The sequence below is a fragment of the Scylla paramamosain genome, chromosome 10 (genome assembly GCF_035594125.1).
Source record: "Scylla paramamosain isolate STU-SP2022 chromosome 10, ASM3559412v1, whole genome shotgun sequence".
Taxonomy (NCBI): Eukaryota; Metazoa; Arthropoda; class Malacostraca; order Decapoda; family Portunidae; genus Scylla; species Scylla paramamosain.
In genome coordinates, this window is record NC_087160.1 from 12501 (window position 1) to 26324 (window position 13824).

Below are 13824 nucleotides of genomic sequence, written 5' to 3' on the forward strand. Positions count from 1 at the left end.
CCATTATACACGCCTGAGCCCTGACAGAGACCCAGAGAAATGTAAACAGGCACGAGTCAGACTTGATATAGGGCTGAATTTGTTGCTTTTCAGAGAGGGGCAGTCGGTCTGTACATGCGTGAGGTGGCGAGAGGCGTGTCCAGGGGCCGGCTAGTAGCGTGTGCCACCATGGAAATATGTACAGACATAAAGAAGACGCCCTCAAGAAAGGTAAGGCCGGTTCCAGCTTTTATTTTTATTTATTTATTTCCATCCCGGCCTGGGACCCCCCCTTTCCCGGGCCCTGAGGTGTTGGGGGACGGCCCGAAGGTGCTGTGTGCCCGTGAGTGTACCAGGTGCTCAAGCTTATACAAAACAAGGAAAGTTTGAAGCATTTTTAGAGGGGCAGTCGGTCTGTACATGCGTGTACATTAATTTTGAGGTGTTCCTTGTCATCCCCTGTCACTCCTGCCTGCCTCTGTCACCTCTACCAATCCCTGTCAAGCTCTGCCAAGCCCTTTGTCACCTCTCAAGTAATGAGGTGGCTTGAGATGTGAGATTTTAAACAGAAGCCTTTGCTGTCACCCCTGCCAAGCCCTACCAAACCCTGTCAGCCCCCACCAAGGCCCTCTCAAGCCACCACTCAACCCCCTACCGAGACCTATCAGCTCTATAATCTGAAAAAAGTGCAGTGTCTTAGGAGGGATTGATTAAGTAAACAGTGACTTATGGCCAAAATGGAACTATATGGAGATTAAGTAGAGATTAGAATAGAAGCTGAAATTGAGCAGGATAGTTACAATCACAGACTTCCAACTTGCTACTCCTTGGTGTGAAAGAATCTGCAGGAAATTAAGTACATGGCAACTCCTGTTAGTCCCTCATGTGTTCTTGAAAGCAGACTGACAGATTCAGTGTGTGACATGCTGACGTGGGGGAAGGCTGTCTGGTGGCTGCTCTATGCTGTAGCTAACAAAATGGTTGTGTTTCAAGTGTTGTCATGCCTGGAAAGTCTACAGGTCATCATTACTAGTATAAATGTGTACTACAATGGTGAAATTTAGTGAAAAAATGTGCTGTTTATGTATTGGCAGGGAAAGATTTGTGCTCATCAAGACAATGATAAAAAAAATTTTTATATTATTATTATTATTACTATTTTTTTTCTTTTACTTGTTTTGCTGTAAGATGAGACTACAATAACTGCCCCTTGATGCCCTATAAGGTACCGCCAAGCACCAAGGGGCGGCCACCACGGTGTACAGTGAAGCACGTCCCAGCATCCCTGTCACCATCTTTTCCCTGCCAATAATTATGCATTACATTTCCCAACTAATTTCATTCTAGTGCAACATTTCTACTACTAATGGTGACCTGTACACTTCCCAGCATGACCAGTACAGCACTTCAAACAAACACAGCCTTTTCTTAGCCACAGCAAGGTGCAGCCACGACAGACAGCCTTCCCTAAGTCAGCATGTCACACTGCATCCATAACACTGAGCTTCCAGGAACACATCTGGGGGACTGATACAAGTTGCTGTGTAGGTCATTTGTCCCAGCAGACTCTTTCACACCAAGCAGGCATGAGGTGGTAGTCTGTGCAGTGCGTCAGTGCTTGGAATTTTGAACCGGTCTTGCTGCATCTATGGCCCAGAGACCAAACACAGACCAAACAGAGGGCTAGCTGAACCTAACACAAACCAAACAGACGCCCACCAGAACCATACACAGGCCCACAGAACTAACTGACTGGCTGGCCGGCTGACTCGCTGGCTGAGTGACTGACTGACTGACTGACTGACTGGCTGGCTGGCTGGCTTGCTGGCTGGCTTACTAACTGACTGACTGACTGACTGGCTGGCTGAGTGACTGATTGACTGGCTGGTTAGCTAGTTGGGTGGCTAGCTGGTTGGTTGAATGGCTGACTGACTGACTGACTGACTGACTGACTGACTGACTAGCTGAGTGACTGATTGATTGGCTGGTTGGTTGAATGCCTAGCTGGCTGGTTGAATGGCTGACTGACTGACTGACTGACTGACTGACTGACTGACTGACTGACTGACTGACTGACTGACTGACTAGCTGAGTGACTGATTGATTGGCTGGTTTGTCGAATGGCTAGCTGGCTGGTTGAATGGCTAACTGACTGACTGACTGACTGACTGACTGACTGACTGACTGACTGACTAACTGAGTGACTGATTGATTGGCTGGTTGGTTGAATGGCTAGCTGGCTGGTTGAATGGCTGACTGACTGACTGACTGACTGACTTACTGACTGACTGACTGACTAACTGACTAGCTGAGTGACTGATTGATTGGCTGGTTGGTTGAATGGCTGACTGACTGACTGACTGACTGACTGACTGACTGACTGACTGACTGACTGACTGACTGACTAGCTGAGTGACTGATTGATTGGCTAGTTGGTTGAATGGCTAGCTGGCTGGTTGAATGGCTGACTGACTGGCTGACTGACTGACTAACTGACTGACTGACTGACTGACTGACTGACTGACTGACTGACTAGCTGAGTGACTGATTGATTGGCTGGTTGGTTGAATGCCTAGCTGGCTGGTTGAATGGCTGACTGACTGACTGACTGACTGACTGACTGACTGACTGACTGACTGACTGACTGACTGACTGACTAGCTGAGTGACTGATTGATTGGCTGGTTGGTTGAATGGCTAGCTGGCTGGTTGAATGGCTAACTGACTGACTGACTGACTGACTGACTGACTGACTGACTGACTGACTGACTAACTGAGTGACTGATTGATTGGCTGGTTGGTTGAATGGCTAGCTGGCTGGTTGAATGGCTGACTGACTGACTGACTGACTGACTGACTGACTGACTGACTGACTGACTGACTAACTGACTAGCTGAGTGACTGATTGATTGGCTGGTTGGTTGAATGGCTAGCTGGCTGGTTGAATGGCTGACTGACTGACTGACTGACTGACTGACTGACTGACTGACTGACTGACTGACTGACTGAGTGACTGATTGATTGGCTAGTTGGTTGAATGGCTAGCTGGCTGGTTGAATGGCTGACTGACTGGCTGACTGACTGACTGACTGACTGACTGACTGACTGACTGACTGACTGACTGACTAGCTGAGTGACTGATTGATTGGCTGGTTGGTTGAATGCCTAGCTGGCTGGTTGAATGGCTGACTGACTGACTGACTGACTGACTGACTGACTGACTGACTGACTGACTGACTAGCTGAGTGACTGATTTATTGGCTGGTTGGTTGAATGGCTAGCTGGCTGGTTGAATGGCTAACTGACTGACTGACTGACTGACTGACTGACTGACTGACTGACTGACTGACTGACTAACTGAGTGACTGATTGATTGGCTGGTTGGTTGAATGGCTAGCTGGCTGGTTGAATGGCTGACTGACTGACTGACTGACTGACTGACTGACTGACTGACTGACTGACTGACTGACTGACTAACTGACTAGCTGAGTGACTGATTGATTGGCTGGTTGGTTGAATGGCTAGCTGGCTGGTTGAATGGCTGACTGACTGACTGACTGACTGACTGACTGACTGACTGACTGACTGACTGACTGACTGACTAGCTGAGTGACTGATTGATTGGCTAGTTGGTTGAATGGCTAGCTGGCTGGTTGAATGGCTGACTGACTGGCTGACTGACTGACTGACTGACTGACTGACTGACTGACTGACTGACTGACTGACTAGCTGAGTGACTGATTGATTGGCTGGTTGGTTGAATGGCTAGCTGGCTGGTTGAATGGCTGACTGACTGACTGACTGACTGACTGACTGACTGACTGAGGCAGAGAGACAGGTAGGTGTTGGCAGGGTTGGTTTGGTTTGGAGTGTTGAGGTTTTATGATATTGTAGAGACAGAGAGGTTCAAAGCTTAATTAGACTTGTATCTTTGAGCCATGAGTCAGTAGAGAGGGAGAAAGAGGCAGACAGGCAGAGAGACAGGAAAAACAGGGAGGAAGAAAAGCTATTTGCACTGTACCTATAGGTCAGTATGGTGTAGAGTTGTATACTTGAATCAAGAGTAAATATAGACGCAGATACGAAGGCGGGCAAGCTGAGAGAGAGGGAAAGAAAGGGTCTGAATGAAAGGGAGGAGTCAGGCCTGCAGAAGGGGAGCTTTTGGTATTGTTTACTGATTAGTGTGATAAAGTGTTGTGTTGTGTTGTGAGGTGCAGAGAAAGAGAGAGAGGCTTGTGTGGTGATATTTCATGTTGATGTACAGCAATATGAAATAGTTCTCAGGAGAGAGAGAAAGAGATAGAAATTAGTGACACACACACACACACACACACACACACACACACACACACACACACACACAGTAATACTCTATAGAAACCTATTTCTTTCCTAATTTGTCTATCTCCATCTTGTTTTTCATTGTAAGTCATTAATGTTTATCTTGTATTGTCTTGGCATTATTAAAACATGAGGTATATTATTATTAGTGGTTGTAGTTTTGTATCACAACATTAACTTATATTAGTTTTGCCTGAAAATCTCTCGTTTTCTAACATTCTCCCATCCTGCAGGCCTGAGTCCAGACCGAGACCCAGAGAAATGTAAACAAACGCACCAGTCAGACTTGATATAGGAGTGAATTTGTTGCTTTTTAAAGCGGCAGTCGGTCTGTACATGTGTGAGGTGGCGAGGGGTGTCGCCAGGGGGCGGCTAGTAGCGTCTGCCACCAGGGAAATATGTAAAAACATAAAAAAGACGCTTCTCAAGAAAGGTAAGGCCGGTTGCAGCTTTTATTTTTTCTTTATTTCTTTCCATCAGGTTAGGTTTATATTAATTCAGTTAGTTAGGTTTGGTTAAGTCTCTCTCTCTCTCTCTCTCTCTCTCTCTCTCTCTCTCTCTCTCTCTCTCTCTCTCTCTCTCTCTCTCTCTCTCTCTCTCTCTCTCTGTGGTGCTAATGGTGCAGGAAGGCCTTGTCTACCTGCACCATAAGCCACTATACCATGCGTCACTGTACATTTAAACTGTACCCCAAAAACTTAACCTAACTGGCCCTCACTTAAAAAAAAATATATCGTTTTTTTTTCGTGTTCTTAATATTTCAGTGCTACAATACCACATCACTGTACCCTATGATGCTAATGGTGCAGGAAGGCCTTGTCTACCTTCACCATAAGCGACTGTACCATGCGTCACTGTACCTTAAAACTGTACCACAAAAACAACCTAACTGGCCCTCACCTGAAAAAAAATATCTTTTTTTTTTTTGTGTTTGCTTAATATTTCAGTGCTACAGTACCACAGCACTGTACTCTATGGTGCTAATGGTGCAGGAAGGCCTTGTCTACCTTCACCATAAGCCACTGTACCATGTGTCACTGTACCTTAAATCTGTACCACAAAAACAACCTAACTGGCCCTCACCTGAAAAAAAATCTCTTTTTTTTTTAACCTAACCTAACCTAACCTAACCTAACCTAACCTAACCTAACCTAACCTAACCTAACCTAACCTAACCTAACCTAACCTAACCTAACCTAACCTAACCTAACCTAACCTAACCTAACCTAACCTAACCTAACCTAACCTAACCTAACCTAACCTAACCTAACCTAACCTAACCTAACCTAACCTAACCTAACCTAACCTAACCGAGACATTAAAAATTAGTCACAAGGCAAAAAGACGATTCAAAGTGACTGACATACCAAGCAATTAATTAGTGAAATCAGTCTTTGTTGACTACTCCAAAGCCTTTCAGTTTGTCGACCTCAGTATACTGTTAGGAAAAAGTGCATTATTAAGACATTATTAGTGGTTGTATCACGGTATTTTATAATAGACTTATAACTAGTTTCCCCTGAAAATCTTTCGTTTTCTATCATTCTTTCATTCTACACGCCTGAGCCCTGACAGAGACCCAGAGAAATGTAAACAGGCACGAGTCAGACTTGATATAAGGCTGAATTTGTTGCTTTTCAGAGAGGGGCAGTCGGTCTGTACATGCGTGAGGTGGCGAGAGGCGTGTCCAGGGGGCGGCTAGTAGCGTGTGCCACCGTGGAAATATGTACAGACATAAAGAAGACGCCCTCAAGAAAGGTAAGGCCGGTTCCAGCTTTTATTTTTATTTATTTATTTCCATCCCGGCCTGGGACCCCCCCTTTCCCGAGTCCTGAGGTGTTGGGGGACGGCCCGGGGGTGCTGTGTGCCCGTGAGTGTACCAGGTGCTCAAGCATATACAAAACAAGGAAAGTTTGAAGCATTTTTAGAGGGGCAGTCGGTCTGTACATGCGTGTACATTAATTTTGAGGTGTTCCTTGTCATCCCCTGTTACTCCTGCCTGCCTCTGTCACCTCTACCAATCCCTGTCAAGCTCTGCCAAGCCCTTTGTCACCTCTCAAGTAATGAGGTGGCTTGAGATGTGAGATTTTAAACAGAAGCCTTTGCTGTCACCCCTGCCAAGCCCTACCAAACCCTGTCAGCCCCCACCAAGGCCCTCTCAAGCTTCACCAAGGCCTGTCAACCCCCTACCGAGACCTATCAGCTCTATAATCTGAAAAAAGTGCAGTGTCTTAGGAGGGATTGATTAAGTAAACAGTGACTTATGGCCAAAATGGAACTATATGGAGATTAAGTAGAGATTAGAATAGAAGCTGAAATTGAGCAGGATAGTTACAATCACAGACTTCCAACTTGCTACTCCTTGGTGTGAAAGAATCTGCAGGAAATTAAGTACATGGCAACTCCTGTTAGTCCCTCATGTGTTCTTGAAAGCAGACTGACAGATTCAGTGTGTGACATGCTGACGTGGGGGAAGGCTGTCTGGTGGCTGCTCTATGCTGTAGCTAACAAAATGGTTGTGTTTCAAGTGTTGTCATGCCTGGAAAGTCTACAGGTCATCATTACTAGTATAAATGTGTACTACAATGGTGAAATTTAGTGAAAAAATGTGCTGTTTATGTATTGGCAGGGAAAGATTTGTGCTCATCAAGACAATGATAAAAAAATTTTTATATTATTATTATTATTACTATTTTTTTTCTTTTACTTGTTTTGCTGTAAGATGAGACTACAATAACTGCCCCTTGATGCCCTATAAGGTACCGCCAAGCACCAAGGGGCGGCCACCACGGTGTACAGTGAAGCACGTCCCAGCATCCCTGTCACCATCTTTTCCCTGCCAATAATTATGCATTACATTTCCCAACTAATTTCATTCTAGTGCAACATTTCTACTACTAATGGTGGCCTGTACACTTCCCAGCATGACCAGTACAGCACTTCAAACAAACACAGCCTTTTCTTAGCCACAGCAAGGTGCAGCCACGACAGACAGCCTTCCCTAAGTCAGCATGTCACACTGCATCCATAACACTGAGCTTCCAGAAACACATCTGGGGGACTGATACAAGTTGCTGTGTAGGTCATTTGTCCCAGCAGACTCTTTCACACCAAGCAGGCATGAGGTGGTAGTCTGTGCAGTGCGTCAGTGCTTGGAATTTTGAACCGGTCTTGCTGCATCTATGGCCCAGAGACCAAACACAGACCAAACAGAGGGCTAGCTGAACCTAACACAAACCAAACAGACGCCCACCAGAACCATACACAGGCCCACAGAACTAACTGACTGGCTGGCCGGCTGACTCGCTGGCTGAGTGACTGACTGACTGACTGACTGACTGGCTGGCTGGCTGGCTTGCTGGCTGGCTTACTAACTGACTGACTGACTGACTGGCTGGCTGAGTGACTGATTGACTGGCTGGTTAGCTAGTTGGGTGGCTAGCTGGTTGGTTGAATGGCTGACTGACTGACTGACTGACTGACTGACTGACTGACTGACTAGCTGAGTGACTGATTGATTGGCTGGTTGGTTGAATTCCTAGCTGGCTGGTTGAATGGCTGACTGACTGACTGACTGACTGACTGACTGACTGACTGACTGACTGACTGACTGACTGACTGACTAACTGACTGACTGACTGACTAGCTGAGTAACTGATTGATTGGCTGGTTTGTCGAATGGCTAGCTGGCTGGTTGAATGGCTAACTGACTGACTGACTGACTGACTGACTGACTGACTGACTGACTGACTAACTGAGTGACTGATTGATTGGCTGGTTGGTTGAATGGCTAGCTGGCTGGTTGAATGGCTGACTGACTGACTGACTGACTGACTGACTTACTGACTGACTGACTGACTAACTGACTAGCTGAGTGACTGATTGATTGGCTGGTTGGTTGAATGGCTAGCTGGCTGGTTGAATGGCTGACTGACTGACTGACTGACGGACTGACTGACTGACTGACTGACTAGCTGAGTGACTGATTGATTGGCTAGTTTGTTGAATGGCTAGCTGGCTGGTTGAATGGCTGACTGACTGGCTGACTGACTGACTAACTGACTGACTGACTGACTGACTGACTGACTGACTGACGGACTAGCTGAGTGACTGATTGATTGGCTGGTTGGTTGAATGCCTAGCTGGCTGGTTGAATGGCTGACTGACTGTCTGACTGACTGACTGACTGACTGACTGACTGACTGACTGACTGACTGACTAGCTGAGTGACTGATTGATTGGCTGGTTGGTTGAATGGCTAGCTGGCTGGTTGAATGGCTAACTGACTGACTGACTGACTGACTGACTGACTGACTGACTGACTGACTGACTAACTGAGTGACTGATTGATTGGCTGGTTGGTTGAATGGCTAGCTGGCTGGTTGAATGGCTGACTGACTGACTGACTGACTGACTGACTGACTGACTGACTGACTGACTGACTAGCTGAGTGACTGATTGATTGGCTGGTTGGTTGAATGGCTAGCTGGCTGGTTGAATGGCTGACTGACTGACTGACTGACTGACTGACTGACTGACTGACTGACTGACTGATTGATTGGCTAGTTGGTTGAATGGCTAGCTGGCTGGTTGAATGGCTGACTGACTGGCTGACTGACTGACTGACTGACTGACTGACTGACTGACTGACTGACTGACTAGCTGAGTGACTGATTGATTGGCTGGTTGGTTGAATGCCTAGCTGGCTGGTTGAATGGCTGACTGACTGACTGACTGACTGACTGACTGACTGACTGACTGACTGACTGACTAGCTGAGTGACTGATTTATTGGCTGGTTGGTTGAATGGCTAGCTGGCTGGTTGAATGGCTAACTGACTGACTGACTGACTGACTGACTGACTGACTGACTGACTGACTGACTGACTGACTGACTGACTAACTGAGTGACTGATTGATTGGCTGGTTGGTTGAATGGCTAGCTGGCTGGTTGAATGGCTGACTGACTGACTGACTGACTGACTGACTGACTGACTGACTGACTGACTGACTGACTGACTGACTGACTAACTGACTAGCTGAGTGACTGATTTATTGGCTGGTTGGTTGAATGGCTAGCTGGCTGGTTGAATGGCTAACTGACTGACTGACTGACTGACTGACTGACTGACTGACTGACTAACTGAGTGACTGATTGATCGGCTGGTTGGTTGAATGGCTAGCTGGCTGGTTGAATGGCTGACTGACTGACTGACTGACTGACTGACTGACTGACTGACTGACTGACTAGCTGAGTGACTGATTGATTGGCTGGTTGGTTGAATGGCTAGCTGGCTGGTTGAATGGCTGACTGACTGACTGACTGACTGACTGACTGACTGACTGACTGAGGCAGAGAGACAGGTAGGTGTTGGCAGGGTTGGTTTGGTTTGGAGTGTTGAGGTTTTATGATATTGTAGAGACAGAGAGGTTCAAAGCTTAATTAGACTTGTATCTTTGAGCCATGAGTCAGTAGAGAGGGAGAAAGAGGCAGACAGGCAGAGAGACAGGAAAAACAGGGAGGAAGAAAAGCTATTTGCACTGTACATATAGGTCAGTATGGTGTAGAGTTGTATACTTGAATCAAGAGTAAATATAGACGCAGATACGAAGGCGGGCAAGCTGAGAGAGAGGGAAAGAAAGGGTCTGAATGAAAGGGAGGAGTCAGGCCTGCAGAAGGGGAGCTTTTGGTATTGTTTACTGATTAGTGTGAAAAAGTGTTGTGTTGTGTTGTGAGGTGCAGAGAAAGAGAGAGAGGCTTGTGTGGTGATATTTCATGTTGATGTACAGCAATATGAAATAGTTCTCAGGAGAGAGAGAAAGAGATAGAAATTAGTGACACACACACACACACACACACACACACACACACACACACACACACACACACACACACGCACACACACACACACAGTAATACTCTATAGAAACCTATTTCTTTCCTAATTTGTCTATCTCCATCTTGTTTTTCATTGTAAGTCATTAATGTTTATCTTGTATTGTCTTGGCATTATTAAAACATGAGGTATATTATTATTAGTGGTTGTAGTTTTGTATCACAACATTAACTTATATTAGTTTTGCCTGAAAATCTCTCGTTTTCTAACATTCTCCCATCCTGCAGGCCTGAGTCCAGACCGAGACCCAGAGAAATGTAAACAAACGCACCAGTCAGACTTGATATAGGAGTGAATTTGTTGCTTTTTAAAGCGGCAGTCGGTCTGTACATGTGTGAGGTGGCGAGGGGTGTCGCCAGGGGGCGGCTAGTAGCGTCTGCCACCAGGGAAATATGTAAAAACATAAAAAAGACGCTTCTCAAGAAAGGTAAGGCCGGTTGCAGCTTTTATTTTTTCTTTATTTCTTTCCATCAGGTTAGGTTTATATTAATTCAGTTAGTTAGGTTTGGTTAAGTCTCTCTCTCTCTCTCTCTCTCTCTCTCTCTCTCTCTCTCTCTCTCTCTCTCTCTCTCTCTCTCTCTCTCTCTCTCTCTCTCTCTCTCTGTGGTGCTAATGGTGCAGGAAGGCCTTGTCTACCTGCACCATAAGCCACTATACCATGCGTCACTGTACATTTAAACTGTACCCCAAAAACTTAACCTAACTGGCCCTCACTTAAAAAAAAATATATCGTTTTTTTTTCGTGTTCTTAATATTTCAGTGCTACAATACCACATCACTGTACCCTATGATGCTAATGGTGCAGGAAGGCCTTGTCTACCTTCACCATAAGCGACTGTACCATGCGTCACTGTACCTTAAAACTGTACCACAAAAACAACCTAACTGGCCCTCACCTGAAAAAAAATATCTTTTTTTTTTTGTGTTTGCTTAATATTTCAGTGCTACAGTACCACAGCACTGTACTCTATGGTGCTAATGGTGCAGGAAGGCCTTGTCTACCTTCACCATAAGCCACTGTACCATGTGTCACTGTACCTTAAATCTGTACCACAAAAACAACCTAACTGGCCCTCACCTGAAAAAAAATATCTTTTTTTTTTTAACCTAACCTAACCTAACCTAACCTTACCTAACCTAACCTAACCTAACCTAACCTGACCTGACCTGACCTAACCTAACCTAACCTAACCTAACCTGACCTGACCTAACCTAACCTAACCTAACCTGACCTGACCTAACCTAACCTAACCTAACCTAACCTAACCTAACCTTACCTAACCTAACCTAACCTAACCTAACCTAACCGAGACATTAAAAATTAGTCACAAGGCAAAAAGACGATTCAAAGTGACTGACATACCAAGCAATTAATTAGTGAAATCAGTCTTTGTTGACTACTCCAAAGCCTTTCAGTTTGTCGACCTCAGTATACTGTTAGGAAAAAGTGCATTATTAAGACATTATTAGTGGTTGTATCACGGTATTTTATAATAGACTTATAACTAGTTTCCCCTGAAAATCTTTCGTTTTCTATCATTCTTTCATTCTACACGCCTGAGCCCTGACAGAGACCCAGAGAAATGTAAACAGGCACGAGTCAGACTTGATATAGGGCTGAATTTGTTGCTTTTCAGAGAGGGGCAGTCGGTCTGTACATGCGTGAGGTGGCGACGGGCGTGTCCAGGGGGCGGCTAGTAGCGTGTGCCACCATGGAAATATGTACAGACATAAAGAAGACGCCCTCAAGAAAGGTAAGGCCGGTTCCAGCTTTTATTTTTATTTATTTATTTCCATCCCGGCCTGGGACGCCCCCTTTCCCGGGCCCTGAGGTGTTGGGGGACGGCCCGGGGGTGCTGTGTGCCCGTGAGTGTACCAGGTGCTCAAGCTTATACAAAACAAGGAAAGTTTGAAGCATTTTTAGAGGGGCAGTCGGTCTGTACATGCGTGTACATTAATTTTGAGGTGTTCCTTGTCATCCCCTGTTACTCCTGCCTGCCTCTGTCACCTCTACCAATCCCTGTCAAGCTCTGCCAAGCCCTTTGTCACCTCTCAAGTAATGAGGTGGCTTGAGATGTGAGATTTTAAACAGAAGCCTTTGCTGTCACCCCTGCCAAGCCCTACCAAACCCTGTCAGCCCCCACCAAGGTCCTCTCAACCCCCACCAAGGCCTGTCAACCCCCTACCGAGACCTATCAGCTCTATAATCTGAAAAAAGTGCAGTGTCATAGGAGGGATTGATTAAGTAAACAGTGACTTATGGCCAAAATGGAACTATATGGAGATTAAGTAGAGATTAGAATAGAAGCTGAAATTGAGCAGGATAGTTACAATCACAGACTTCCAACTTGCTACTCCTTGGTGTGAAAGAATCTGCAGGAAATTAAGTACATGGCAACTCCTGTTAGTCCCTCATGTGTTCTTGAAAGCAGACTGACAGATTCAGTGTGTGACATGCTGACGTGGGGGAAGGCTGTCTGGTGGCTGCTCTATGCTGTAGCTAACAAAATGGTTGTGTTTCAAGTGTTGTCATGCCTGGAAAGTCTACAGGTCATCATTACTAGTATAAATGTGTACTACAATGGTGAAATTTAGTGAAAAAAATGTGCTGTTTATGTATTGGCAGGGAAAGATTTGTGCTCATCAAGACAATGATAAAAAAAATTTTTATATTATTATCATTATTACTATTTTTTTTCTTTTACTTGTTTTGCTGTAAGATGAGACTACAATAACTGCCCCTTGATGCCCTATAAGGTACCGCCAAGCACCAAGGGGCGGCCACCACGGTGTACAGTGAAGCACGTCCCAGCATCCCTGTCACCATCTTTTCCCTGCCAATAATTATGCATTACATTTCCCAACTAATTTCATTCTAGTGCAACATTTCTACTACTAATGGTGGCCTGTACACTTCCCAGCATGACCAGTACAGCACTTCAAACAAACACAGCCTTTTCTTAGCCACAGCAAGGTGCAGCCACGACAGACAGCCTTCCCTAAGTCAGCATGTCACACTGCATCCATAACACTGAGCTTCCAGGAACACATCTGGGGGACTGATACAAGTTGCTGTGTAGGTCATTTGTCCCAGCAGACTCTTTCACACCAAGCAGGCATGAGGTGGTAGTCTGTGCAGTGCGTCAGTGCTTGGAATTTTGAACCGGTCTTGCTGCATCTATGGCCCAGAGACCAAACACAGACCAAACAGAGGGCTAGCTGAACCTAACACAAACCAAACAGACGCCCACCAGAACCATACACAGGCCCACAGAACTAACTGACTGGCTGGCCGGCTGACTCGCTGGCTGAGTGACTGACTGACTGACTGACTGACTGACTGGCTGGCTGGCTGGCTTGCTGGCTGGCTTACTAACTGACTGACTGACTGACTGGCTGGCTGAGTGACTGATTGACTGGCTGGTTAGCTAGTTGGGTGGCTAGCTGGTTGGTTGAATGGCTGACTGACTGACTGACTGACTGACTGACTGACTGACTGACTGACTGACTAGCTGAGTGACTGATTGATTGGCTGGTTGGTTGAATGCCTAGCTGGCTGGTTGAATGGCTGACTGACTGACTGACTGACTGACTGACTGACTGACTGAC